General features: G+C 36.1%; 1 pseudogene; it reads right to left on the reverse strand.

Annotated features, from left to right (window-relative positions):
* The window catches only part of LOC130706171 (40S ribosomal protein SA-like), a 92,223-nt pseudogene extending 79,823 nt beyond the window's left edge, over positions 1-12,400 (reverse strand).
* Positions 12,401-13,421: the final 1,021 nt, after the last annotated feature.

Raw genomic sequence — 13,421 nt, forward strand, 5'->3', positions numbered from 1 at the left:
CCCCTAGAAATAGAAGCCTGCTTCTCACTGGTCCAGTTCTCTCAAGATCACAACACCAGAAACAGCCTAACTGGCTTTGATTCTTTTACTCCTAAGTTTAACATATTTTTTTTTGGTTTTGAATTACTTTGTTTTTACTAGTAAAGGTTAGAAACTCAAAAACAAAAGGACAAAAAGCATTTAATGAATTTTATAAGGATTAATGAATACCATGTCTCAAATAGGTGATATATATCTAAATGTTTAACACTTTTCCATTTTGCTAATTTCTCTCTTTATTGGAGTGAGATCATCAATCATAACACTATTCTTTAAGAAACCTATCAATACCCAGACAGTCTTCCAAAAAAAAACTGATTTAAGCAAAGATTTTAATATGGTTGTTTATTAAAACATTATTTGCTAACTTCAACAATTAAAAGTAAAATGAACAGACTAAATTGCTATTTCCAAAGTAAAAATGTTGCAATAATGAAAAATTATGTTCTTAAAAGTAGTTTTAAGAAAATAATGCTGATATAATGTTAAATGAAAAATTATATTTTCAAATTACATAAAAATTTGCATATTTTTCTCTTATTAATCTTTTTTCAGCTTAGTCTCCAAGACCCAGTGGCAGATCTTAGGAGGGTAAAGGAAAACTAGTTTTTCCTTCTCTACACTACCTGTACTGATACCTAAGTGATCACACCAGTTCCATGGCTTTCAGTACAATTTATATTTTATGATGACACTTATATTTGTATATTTCTAAACTTGGCTCTCCTTTGAGACATAGACACATATATCAAACTATTTTATATCTATATTTGAATATTTAGTAAACATAACAATCCTGATTCTCATCCTCACTTAAGCAGTTCTCCTCATCTTAAGATGTAGCAGTCTGTATTAGTTTCCTATTGCTGCTGTATCAAAATAATCATAAACTTAGTGGCTTAAAACAATACGAGCTTGTTATCTTATAGTTCTAGAATGGGTTTCACTGGGCTAAAGTCAAGGTGTCAACAGAGCTACATCCTTTCTAGAAGAAAGTGAAACTGTTCCCTTGCCTTTTCCAGCTTCTAGAAGCCTCCTACATGCCTTGTCTCTTGGCCTCTTCCTCCATACTCAAAGTCAGCATCATGGCAGCTTCAAATATCTCTTTGACCCTGACTCTCTTCCATCTTTTATGGACCCTTGTGATTACATCAGGGCCACCTAGGTAATCCAGGATGGTATCTCCATCTCAAGATCCTTAACTTAATCACATGTTAAAGTCTCTCTTGCTGTGCACGGTATTATGTTTACAGATTCCAGGGATTAGGACGTGGGCATCTTTGAGGGTCATTATTCTGTCTATCACATACTCCATCTCACATACTCCACCATTTATTTCTTCAAGTCTAATTCTGGGCATCATATTCTCAACAATTTGTTCTTTCCACAATGTTTGTGATAATAACTTGGCTGAATAAGGTTTCAATATAAAAAGGCCTACCTCTGAGCTCTCCACTTCCTTTCATTGATCTATTTTTTTCTTGTTCTTATACTAAATTCTACTTTTCTCCCTATTCATATGACTTTATAGTATATTTTAACAACTTTATGCCAAGTTACTCCTTTTGAACTTCTTTCATATTTGCCTTACTTACACATAGAATTTCACTCTTCCTGATAAACTTTACAATAGTTTATAGTTTCCACAAAAAGTATCCAGCTGGGATTTTTATTAAATGGCTTTTAATTGATAAGATTAATTTGGAGAAAACTATCTCTATATAGATCCATTAAGAGGGTTCCAAAATTTTCTCTATAAAAGTATATGTAATATTTGTTATTTCTTAGCTACTTATATAGGTTTTGTTGATATTGTGAATGACACCCTACTATGTAATATATTTTGTGGTTGGTTATTGCAGTGAATAATGTTGATAGTTATAGACTGATTTGTAGTAAATATCTTATTTAGGACTATTTCATGGCTCTTGTAGATGACACAGGCAAATAATTTGATGGTCTTTTATTTTTATTATCCAGTTTTGGAATCAAATGTACATTTATAAAAAGAGTTGGGCAGTGTTCTCTCTTTTGCAATTTAATGGAATAACCCTTAAAATATAAAAAATATATATTGTTATGAGCTAATTGTGTTCCCCCAAAATTCATATAGTAAAGCCCTAATCTCTAATATGACTTTATTTGGAGATGGAATCTTCAAAGAGGTAATTAAGATTGAGTGAGGCACTAATATGATAGAACTAGTGTCTTTATAAGAGAGACCCCATGTGTGAGTGTGTGTGTGTGTGCATGTGTGTGCACAGAGGAAAGGCCATGGGAGGACACAAAGAGAAGACTGTCCATCTGCAAGCCAAGGAGAGAAGCCTGAGGGGGAAAGCAAACCTGTTAATACCTCCACCTTGCACTTCTGGCCTCCAGAATTGTGAGAAATAAATTTTGGTTGATTAAGCCACCCAGTCTGTGAAATTTTTTATGGCAGCCTGAGCAGACTAATACAGATATTCCCTAAATATTTGGTAGAAAATTTGGGGTATTATATATTTGCCTAAAAATCCACTTATTTCTACTGGAGTTTCAACAATTTCTAGAAATACATCTATCACGCTAGAATTCCACTGGTTATCTATTTGTTCACAGCACAATTTTATTATTTTTATCTCTATTTCTACCTCTGGTAATTTCCCCTAATTCTGCATTGCTCTGTCCTCTTCCTGAAACACATTTCCCTCAGATGTCCACTTGACTCACTTCCTCACTTCAGTCAAGTGTTTACTCGAATGTACTCCCTCAGCCTGGCCTTCCTAGCCCATCTATTTAGAACCGCAACTGGCAGCTGGCACTCCCTCCCCTCCCCTGCTTTACTCTGCAACCCTGCACTCATCATCCTCTAATATACTGCAGAGTTGTTTTTTTATTTTGAACTTTGTTTCTGCCCACTCTAATTGAAGTTCTGTAAAGGTATGGAGTTTGGCCTGTTGTTTTTTTCTACTGCTACGTACCTACTACATAGAAGAGTGCCTGACACAGTGTAAAGGCTTGGTAAATAATTGTTTGAATAAATGAATGAACAAGTGAATCCTCCATTTTGTTTATTTGCATCTTTTCTCTTATTTTCCTTAACTAGTCAACCGGTAAGTGTGTCCATTTTATGCATCTTTCAAGGAACCAGCATTTAGGATTTTTTACTCACTTTTTAAAATTGTTCTTACCTAATGGTTGATTTTTCATCTCTGCCTCTTTGGTAGGGAGAGGGTTCTATTTCTCCCTCCTTCCACACAAATCTAAGTTAAACACATTGACTTACTATTCCAAGCCTTTCGTTTTCGTTGCCGTCTATTATAGAGGAAGGAAAAATATCTTTTTCTATTATCATAGATTCTCTTACTAGAGTCCTGTGTGTTAGACTGACAAGAGAAAGATTAAAAAGAGAAAAACAAACAAGTTTATTAACATGTGCACACATACCCATGGGACCACTCGGTAATGAGTAACTCAAGCAGGTGGTAAGAACTTGGGCTTATTTAAGCATCTTAACAAAAGCACAATAAAATTTCAGAGAAGTAGCAAGACCAAGGAAAAGGACTTTGATCTACTAGGGGAAGCAAACTGCAGGAAAGAAAATATATGTGGAAATTAATGGTAGTTAAAGGCTAATTTAGCAAGGTTTGTTACATAGAGTCTTCTGATGCTATCTCAAGGCTAATGATGGTTTGGAGTTTTCTCCGGTAGAGGGAGGGAGCGGGACACCTGATAAAAAGGGGAAGGGGATACCTTTACAAATTTGTATCCTGCTTTTAGGCAAATAGGGGAGGACAGAGTTTTTTTTTTATATTTGCCTCTTGTCAATTGCCTTCAGCTCAAAATAATCCTACGCCAGGGCATATTTGGGGATGGCATTTTCTGCTATCCCTCACGATGATGAGCTTCATCTCTTAATAACCCATCATAATAAATGCTCTTAGTATCACCCTGGACCTTAACTAATTCGTCTGGCCATTTATTGCAAAAAAAAAAAAAAAAAAAAAAAAAAAAAAACAGTGTAAACTATTTAGTAAAGTTTAAAATACTACCCTAGAAAACTGTTTCTGTGTTTTGATTCATGTTTTTTAGTATTTCTTTTTCTTTCTTTGGTGAACAACTATTCAAATAATAGCACCCAAGTGGGCTAACAGCTCTAATCAGGCTTGCACTTACTGCTTCTCTTTTCAAATTGATTTAATGGGGTTGAAGTCATTTTACTACATTTAATTATTTAACTGTAGGTTTTCAGCCTATAGGTGTAAAAGGTCAAATGCTAAATTTGTACTTAAAGAGAGGAGTAACTGAAGTCATTATATCAAGAAGGGATTTAATGATCGTTAATGACACAGTATTTACATGACTACTGTTGACTTCTTACCTCAAGATTTATTCCCTCAGGCTCTACTGTACTGTCATAGGAGAGTTCTAGAGCTAAATGTTATACAGATGGAATGAAAACTTCGAATTCCAATCCATTTTAAAACTCTTCATTTGCATATCTATTATAAATCATATATATTCACTGCCATGGTTGTAATTAGCTTAGCTTTATGCTGAGTTTTAATCTTTTTTCTTTAATCAAAATATACCTGTTTTATGGTTGTATGATGAAGAATATAAACTATGTTTATTGACAGCTAATTTTACAAGTAGGCTATTATTTTAAAACTTTTCAGTATAGAGTAAAAGAAAATGTGCCTTACAGAAAAACAGCCAATAAAGCTGCCTTAAGCATAAACATGAAGAAGAGGCTTACATGCTTTTTATTTATTTTTTTTAGCATATTAGCTGTTGGATGCTGGTGAAGATCCATTGAGTTTATTTTCGTCGTGTGACAGGTTACAGTAACTGAATTTTCTCTTAGGGAAGGTAGGATACGAGCAAGGTATAAAAAAGATGATTGTAGGTTCAAAGAGGAGCTCTTTGGGTCATGATTAGAGCATTAAACTACTTACATTTCCTTTGATTTTGAGCCAAAGCAAAGGATTTATTTTATATAAACCTATGGTTAGGCCTATGAAATATAAATGCGAATTACCACAGAAAATGTAATCTAACATGAGCCTATGCATTTTGTAATTTCATGTTGTATTTACAGCACATAATTTTGTCGCTAGAAGTGACTATAGATTGTAATTAATTCCTTAAAGATATGGAAAAGGACCAAAAAAATGACCAGAGAAAAATTGCCTAGAGAGGAACCAGGAATCTCTTCTGGAGATTAGGAGCATTGAGTTTCCAGTCCCGTTTCCATCATTTAATATTGGGTTACCCTGGGTAAGTCCCACTCATCTAAGTTTCTACATTAGATTTTTTTTTAAATATACATATGATGAAGTGATTATCAAGATAAAATGAGTGGCAGAGACCTTTAATTTATTTAAATTATTTAAACGTAGTGACATATCTTATGCGTGAACTCATTTAATTTCAATCTTGTGAGGTAGGTAGTATTAAGTTCCCCATTTTAAGATGAGAAACTGATGCATAGAGAAGAAACCTACCCAAGAGACCATAACTGGTAGAAAGGAGAGTCACGATTCAAAACCAGTCTGCCAGGTTTCAAACCCAGGTTCTTAATCACTTAGATGCTACAGCCTATAGATCTGTGATAGGGAAGAACAAATCTGACTCCACATTGGATCTGTTCCTTTTACTTGAACCTTTGTATTCTATTGCTTTTGCGGCAAGTTAATCACTAAAGGGATGTTGCCTATAGCTTACAGTACATAATGGCCCATCTCCAGGAACACTGCCTCCCGTGACTGAGTGTTAGGCTAAAGTTCCTTTGTTGAAACTCACAGGAAGCATCTTGATCACACCCACCTGTGAATGACTGCAGGAAAGAAGAAATTAACACATTCCCTCTGGAGTCTGTCTGGAGCCAGGAAATATTTGCAACAACTTAGGACCTTTTTTACTTTACCTCCTCACCTCCCCTTCTTTGCTATATAAAAGAAACTAACATCCAAACCTGGGCAAGATGGTTCTTTGGGACTCTAATCCACCTTTCTTCTCAGTCTGCTGGCTTTCCCGATAAAGTCGCTAATCCTTGCCCCAACAATTTGTCTCTCGATTTGATGGCCTGTGATGCAGCCAGGAGTGCGAGCTTGGAATAGATTGGGGAGGTCTATTACTAAGGGAAAGAACAGAAAAACGGGTGTATGTTTTCTTTAGGAAAATTGCTAAAAGCCACATTTTCACTGTGGCTTCTGTTCTATCCTTTGAACTACAGCCATTTCATCTCCAGAATTATAATAGTCTCCTTGCATTCTGGCTTTCATTTATTTCATTTTCCTAACATTTATCTCTCATATATCACCCTCCCCCCTTATAAAACTAACCTGTCTTCTGGTGGGCAAACTACAAACCATAGTTTTCTTGAACACATTAGGGACCAGAGGTCTCAAGGTAATCAAGTTAACTTGAATTCCAGACAGGCAAGCCCCTGCAAGGGGGTATGAACAGATCATTTAAGAAAGCCAAAAATCTGTCAAGCAAAGAAAGTATGCTCAACCTCACTGGAAATTGGCACACTGCAACTTGAAACAAACCATACTGTGGGGTCCTACTCAGAGATCCAGAGTTGGTCTAAAGATTATTTTAAGATGAAGACGTTTGAGATTCAACAAATGCAAAAAGAAACCTTCTCGGAGCTTCCCTTATCTGACTAAAAGCAGAACTTTCTGAGAAGTGAGGGCGGCCATAGATTCCCTCATGGGGCAGCTTCTACTCCAGGAGAGAGGCCAAGAGTACACTTACCATAAATCCCTTCTCCAGAGGGTTTTTATGACCCTGAAGCAGATGGAAAGACCATGCACACCTGTATAGACAAACATTATCACAAACGTTCTTATCTGACCCTCGTTCTCCTAAAAATCCATTGTCTTTCCTAAAGAAAGCAATTTGTTCAACCTATAAAAGTTATTTCTCCCTCACTAAATTAGGTTTATAAGCCTTTAACTTTAACCATTTAAAGGGCCAGCTGCGTCTTTTGTTGGCTTCCCTGTGCTTATGAATAAATCTTGTTCTTCCGTTAATCTGTCTTGTCAGTTTCATTCCACAGCCCTCAGCTCCTAAAGCTGAGAAGACAGAAGAAAAGTTTCTCCTCACCTAAAGAATGATAGCACCTTATACCCATAAGATTGGCAAACATCATAAAATGTAGGAATAACAAATATGGGCAGAGACGTGTGAGAGAGAAACCTTCACGCACTATTGCTGGGAGTGGAGCTCAGCTGGCAGGGCTTATAGTATTAACAAAGATTCTCCCCGTGACCAAACTTTCCTCAGGCTCCTTTGACCCTCTGCTCCCCAAGTTCCAACCTTGGGCTTCAGTCTCTGTCCTTACAGACTCCAGTTTTAGCAAGAATCCAGTTACGTCAGTTTAGGCGGAATCTCCCACCCTTGATGTCTGATCAAATTCCTCATTCTCCATCATGCCCCTCAGGTTATATCTGATCCCCCTGACCTGCCTTCGGTAAGAATTCTGTTAGGTCTGTTTAACAAAGAATTACTCTACCCTCTAAGTAATTTTCCATTCACCAAACCCCCAATATTTTTCTTGTCATAAATTCCCACTTTTCTTTGTATTCAGAGTTGAGCCTGTGAAAATAAAGGAAACCTCATTGAAAATGACGTTGCTCTCACATAAGAATCTGTATCACTCACTGCAATTCCAAGACTCCATCAGGAAGAAAGATTTCCTTGTGACCCATCAACAACAAGCTGCCCACCTCCTGCAGCCAATGAAGAACCACCACGGCCTTCCCCAATTTCCTCCTAAAACCCTAATGAAAGCTGACCTTCCCTTTATCGTCTTGATCTACGATTCACCATACTTTGCATGTCCAGAGCTGCAATTTTTCTGCTATATCTGAATAGACTCATTTTGCTTATAAAATAACTGGCTCTTTTGCTTTTAAGCTCGACAAGCTGAATCTCCCTCCCCTACTGCAAAACCCCATTGTAGTAGACCCCTGAATAAAGTCTACCTTGCTGTCCTGAACAAGTGTCAGAATAATATTTTCTTTGACAGCATTGTAGGGGAGCAAAACTTGCCATCCCAAAATATCTCTTTGGCATGCAGATTATTTTGAGCTGAAAACAATGTCCAAAAGATTCAGGGAGGAACTCTGACCCTCTCCCTAACTACCTAAAATAATTTAGATAAAGGGTCTGTTCCAGGAATAGAGCTATTGTTAACGAGCAAAGGGCTTGCTCCCTGACAAGCACAGAAGCCAATCCTATGGAACTGGCTTTCAAGAAGAGAAAAAAAGCTCTACTGCAAGGTCAACAAGGAGACAGGAGGATAAACTCAACCCTGTCTCCCCAGCCTGGTCAAACTTTTATGAGTTAGGGGAGGAGGGTTGTATGCGGAAGTGCTGGGGGGGCAGGTTTCGATGGGAGGGCTTTGGAGCTTGGCCATTTATGGTGAAGCATGGTAGAGGGACTCCAGCACCGGATCTTCCTGGACTACGGACCCTTCATTTCTTCAGCATTCCAGCATTCAGGTTCCTGCTCATGTCCTGGTCCTTTGGCTCTAGGGTGAGGGGGAGAAACTTTGGTTCCAGATGTTGTTTGAAGTCAAAATTTTCTCCTCTTCTCATGCTTCAACTGTATGACTTGAGGTTTTGTTCTGTTATCTCTGAAAAACAACTCAGTATCTTGTTAGAAACAGGATAGGGCCAGTTTGGGGGCTGGTTCTGCGGTTACACTATCATCAGAGATATCTTCAAAGAACATGGGTGGTGTGATCAGGGAACCTTAAAAAGACCTAGAGATCACACTCCACTCTGGGTCCCACTGTCTCTGCCTAGCCCAGCAAACATTTGTTTACCAAACATTTGCTTTTCCTTCTCCATGTGAATTGCCTTCCTCCCTTTAGAAGTTCCAAACCACTACTCCCAACACTCTCTTTTGTCTTTGGCTCAAGACGGTATTTAAAGTGAGGGTTTCAGCCATTTTGGCAAGTTACTCAGTTTTTCTAGGTCCCTACTATGTATACATGTCGTTAAACTTTTGTTTGATTTTCTCCTTTTAATCTGTTTCATATCAACTTTAACTCTTAGACCAATTTTAACTCTTCGAGGAGAACCTCGAAGTGCAGAAAAAAATTTCTTCGTCCCCAACTGTATAAAGAATAAAGTAGGAATCAAGGTCCCATATATACGCCAGAGAAAATTTCAACAGGATCAGAATAAGGTATGTGCAAAGATGTTTATAAAAGTCTTGTTTGTGAAGAAGACAGTTTATAAATGTCTATCACTAAGAGGATTACTAAGAAGATGTGGTGGTTATTTAGTCTGAAGCACTATACAAAAGCTAGATGGAAGGGTAAAATGTAAATACCCAAATTGGATAAATCTTAAATGCAAACAGTGTGTGAAAAAGAAAGAAAAATAACATTTACCAATCCTTAACTTTCTTTTATAATGCTTTAATTTCTTCTTGAATCTTTATGAAACAGCTAGTTCCTTATCCCATTAACTTTTTGTTTCAAAGTTTCAAGGCATTTGCTGTTCTTATTCTAATTTCCGGAATGAAACATATTAGCTCACATATTTTCATTCATTTTTGTTTAATTCTGTTTAATAATGGAAATCATTCAATGACCTAAAATTTGCCTCTGGTCATTGGTTTGTTACAGTTTATATGTTTTAATACTAACTATTGTAATAGAAATATGCTGTAATTACAATTTGGTTTCCTTTTTTAACATGAAATTATTTTGCAATCTATCTTAGACTTCCACAGGGTTTTTGAGGAGTAATTTTTTGTCTATTGCTAATTTCCAGTTTTATTTTATTGTATCAGAGTATGTATCTATATAGATAGATAGATAAATAGATCGATCATACCATATAGCTATCATATAAAAATTTTACCTCTTTAAATTTATTGACTTTTTGAATATGATATGTAATCACTTTTTAAAAACATTTTATGGGCAATTTAAAAGAGGCTAATTCTTGCAAAGAACTGAGTTTAAAGTTTTTTAAAGTCAAATACACGGACTTCCTTCGTGGCGCAGTGGTTAAGAATCCACCTGCCGATGCAGGGGACATGAGTTTGATCCCTGGTCTGGCAAGATCCCACATGCCGCAGAGCAGCTAAGCCTGGACGCCACAACTACTGAGCCTGCACTCTAGAGCTTGTGAGCCACAACTACTGAGCTCATGTGCTGCATCTACTGAAGCCCATGCGCCTAGAGCCCGTGCTCCGCAACAAGAGAAGCCACCTCAATGAGAAGCCTGCACACCACAACGAAGAGAAGCCCCTGCTCGCTGCAACTAGAGAAAGCCCACGTGCAGCAACAAAGACCAACAGAGCCAAAAATAAATAAATAAATAAAACCTTTAAAAAAAAGTCAAATGCATAGTTTAATATCACATTTCTCAAACTATTCCCCTTGATCCTACAAAAATAAAAAATATTGCATTATAGTTTAATTTTATTCTTATTTCTTTCTCCTTATTTTATATCCTTCAATACTCTGATTTTCCTTTGCTTACTAAGATTCATGACTGATATTTTAGTTAAAAACCTCACTTTTTATTATCATGAATAATTCTTTTTGATCTAGCTTATTAATTTTAGCCTATAATTCTGGTGGCATTCTGCTTTTTGTTTACTTGGTGTTCTTTTTATTTTCATATTTCCATTTTAAATTTGTCATTTTATTTTGCATATTAGGAAAATAATGCATCTCTTCTGCATTTGAAAAGACAAAGAATTTGCTTAAATCTGTATATTGATTATCCAAAAGCTAAAGGAGAGGAGGTAAATGCATTGAGTTGAAACTCTACCTCCTGAGCAATAAAACTCAGAAACTCAGCTAGCTGGTGCTGACTGAAATAAAGACGTAAACTGAGGCAAGCTAAAAAAAAAAAAAAAAAAGTTAATTCAGGAATAGCAGAGGTATTGCAATTTGGGACAAGCAAACAGTAGTATGCTACAAGCAAGTCCACTAAGAGTTTGGGGCAGCCTGTATTTATGCACAGGGAATGTAAAGAGGGGAAGTTTCAGTTACAGTCAATAAAATCAAAAACAAAAGGAGAACAGCCTTGAAAACTTCCCAAGCAGACAAAATTAGCCCAGTCACACAAACAAAGTTCAATTCAGCCCACTTTGTAAAACAAGCCGACCTGGGTCATCTTCTGTTCACGTCTCTGGCAAAACTTCCCAAGGTTGATATGAGAAAACCTCTGATCAACCTCCCATCATCCGAGAAAACTGTGACACCATCAATTTTCTGTAAATTGGGCATTTACAAGAAATCAGTCTCATAGTCCCTAAGTTTTGTCTTCCTAAGGGTACATACGTGAGATTCTCCATTTTATATCCTCTGGGTCTATTTTAGATTGAAATTCTTTCAAGCTGGCACCTACAAATCTTAGGCTGGATACTGTTTCTTGTTGACTATCAATTAGTAAGGTGATTGATGGTTGCATTTCACAGGCAATAACATACAACTTGTGAAGTCTGGACAGCTACAAGTAATTTTTATCTACAAATAATCCTTCAAAACTTATTGCAGATATAAATCTGACAACTGAATTTTTATTTTTCAACATGGATCAGGATTTATATTCTTTGTTTCTTCATTCAAAGACTTTAAAAACATTTGCAGCCTCTAGTTATATCATAGAAGTTCCCAAATTACAATATGACTTAGAATCCTACTTTTCACAATACCTGATTAACCAATTATCTTGGAAATCTTTCTTGCTAGATCTGCTAATTAAAATCCTACAGACTCTGGGTCTAGGCCAGATTTTATTAACCATCATTGGAAAAGAAGTGTGCATGTGCATGTGTATGTGTGTGTTTGTGTAAAGATTACACTTTCTGCATTAAGAAAATGTTGGCTTACGATTTTATAATTTTTTTGCCTCTACAGTTCTACAGTCTTACCTTTGGTCTCTTTTTGGCATCACCATACCTTGAACTAGATCTGCAACAAATTATATCTTTTCTGTCTCTGAGGTTTCTTCTTTTATCCTATTTCTAGATACATAGTGTGTTTTAAATAAATTGCATTTTGGAGATACTTCTTAATACTTTATTTTAAAGCCACTACTTATGCAATATTTTATAAACTTTACTGCCACGCATATTCAAACTATTATTTTTAATATTACTGTAAAAAATATGCATTTCCTCAAAGATTACCAGAACATGATAATACATCCCAACTCTTAGGCAGGAGTATCTTGTTGGCTTCAGCTCAGATGAAACTTGATAAAACACGAGGAATTTCTGAACAACCAGGCATGTGTGTGCAGCATTCCATGTCAATTAGAGCATACTCCTCTTTTATTGCCTACAATGGATCTAGATCCATGATATTTTGTAGACCATCGTCAATGTCCGCCATTTTGGGGATGAGTAGACTCAGAAATCCAGCTGTGTCAATGCAAATTTGTTCAAAATATTAGTCATGTTCTTTATCTCTGTGCAGTTCCATATATTTGGAGATGTTATTACCCAAATCACTTGAATTATAACAGTGCTTGAATTATATCATGGTAACCACAAATCTTCCATTTCACTAAATTTAGGAGATGATACATAGCTTTTGATAAGCTACCTCAGCTTTTTTATTTGCCTGGAAAAGTCATTATTTTACCTTCATTTTTTAAAGATTCTTTTGCTGTACATAGAATGCTGGGTTGACAGATTGCTCCTTCCTTCTTTTCTTTCTTTTCTATCCTTCCTTCTTATCTTCCTTCCTTCCTTTCTTTCATGATTTCATTGTCTTCTAACAAGTAGACTGTTGTAATTCTAATCTTTGTTTCTCTGTTTGTGTTGTAACTATTTCCTGCCCCCCTCCCGCCCCCGTCACCACCATTCCTTTCAGGAGTTTAACTTGAGATTTCAGCAATTTTTCTCTTCTGTGACTATGTGTCCCATCAGCAGGGTATGAAAGTTCCATTTGCTCTACATTCTTGATAATACTTGGGCTTGCCTGTGTATTTCATTTTAGTCATTCTTGTGATTATGTAGTGGTATCTCATATTGATTTTAATTTGCATTTCCATGATGACTAATAATGGTAAATGCCTTGTCATATATTTATTGCCTACTGGAATCTCATTTTGGTAAAATACCTGTTCAAAATGTTACCATTTTCTTTTTTAGGTGTACTGTAGTTTTCTGACTGATTTGTAGAAATTCTTTTTATATACTGTTTGTAAGTTCTTTCTAAGATATGTATTGCATATACCTCCTCCAATCTTTTGGTTTGTCTTTCCCTTTCCTAATAATATCTTTTGATAAACATAACTTAAACATGATAAAATTTATCATTTTTTATTTATGGGTAATATATTCTGTGTCCGATTTAAGAAATAGTTGCATAATTCAAAGTCAGAAATATTTACTTATGTTTAATTTAA

Source organism: Balaenoptera acutorostrata, chromosome 21, assembly GCF_949987535.1.
Source record: "Balaenoptera acutorostrata chromosome 21, mBalAcu1.1, whole genome shotgun sequence".
NCBI lineage: Eukaryota > Metazoa > Chordata > Mammalia > Artiodactyla > Balaenopteridae > Balaenoptera > Balaenoptera acutorostrata.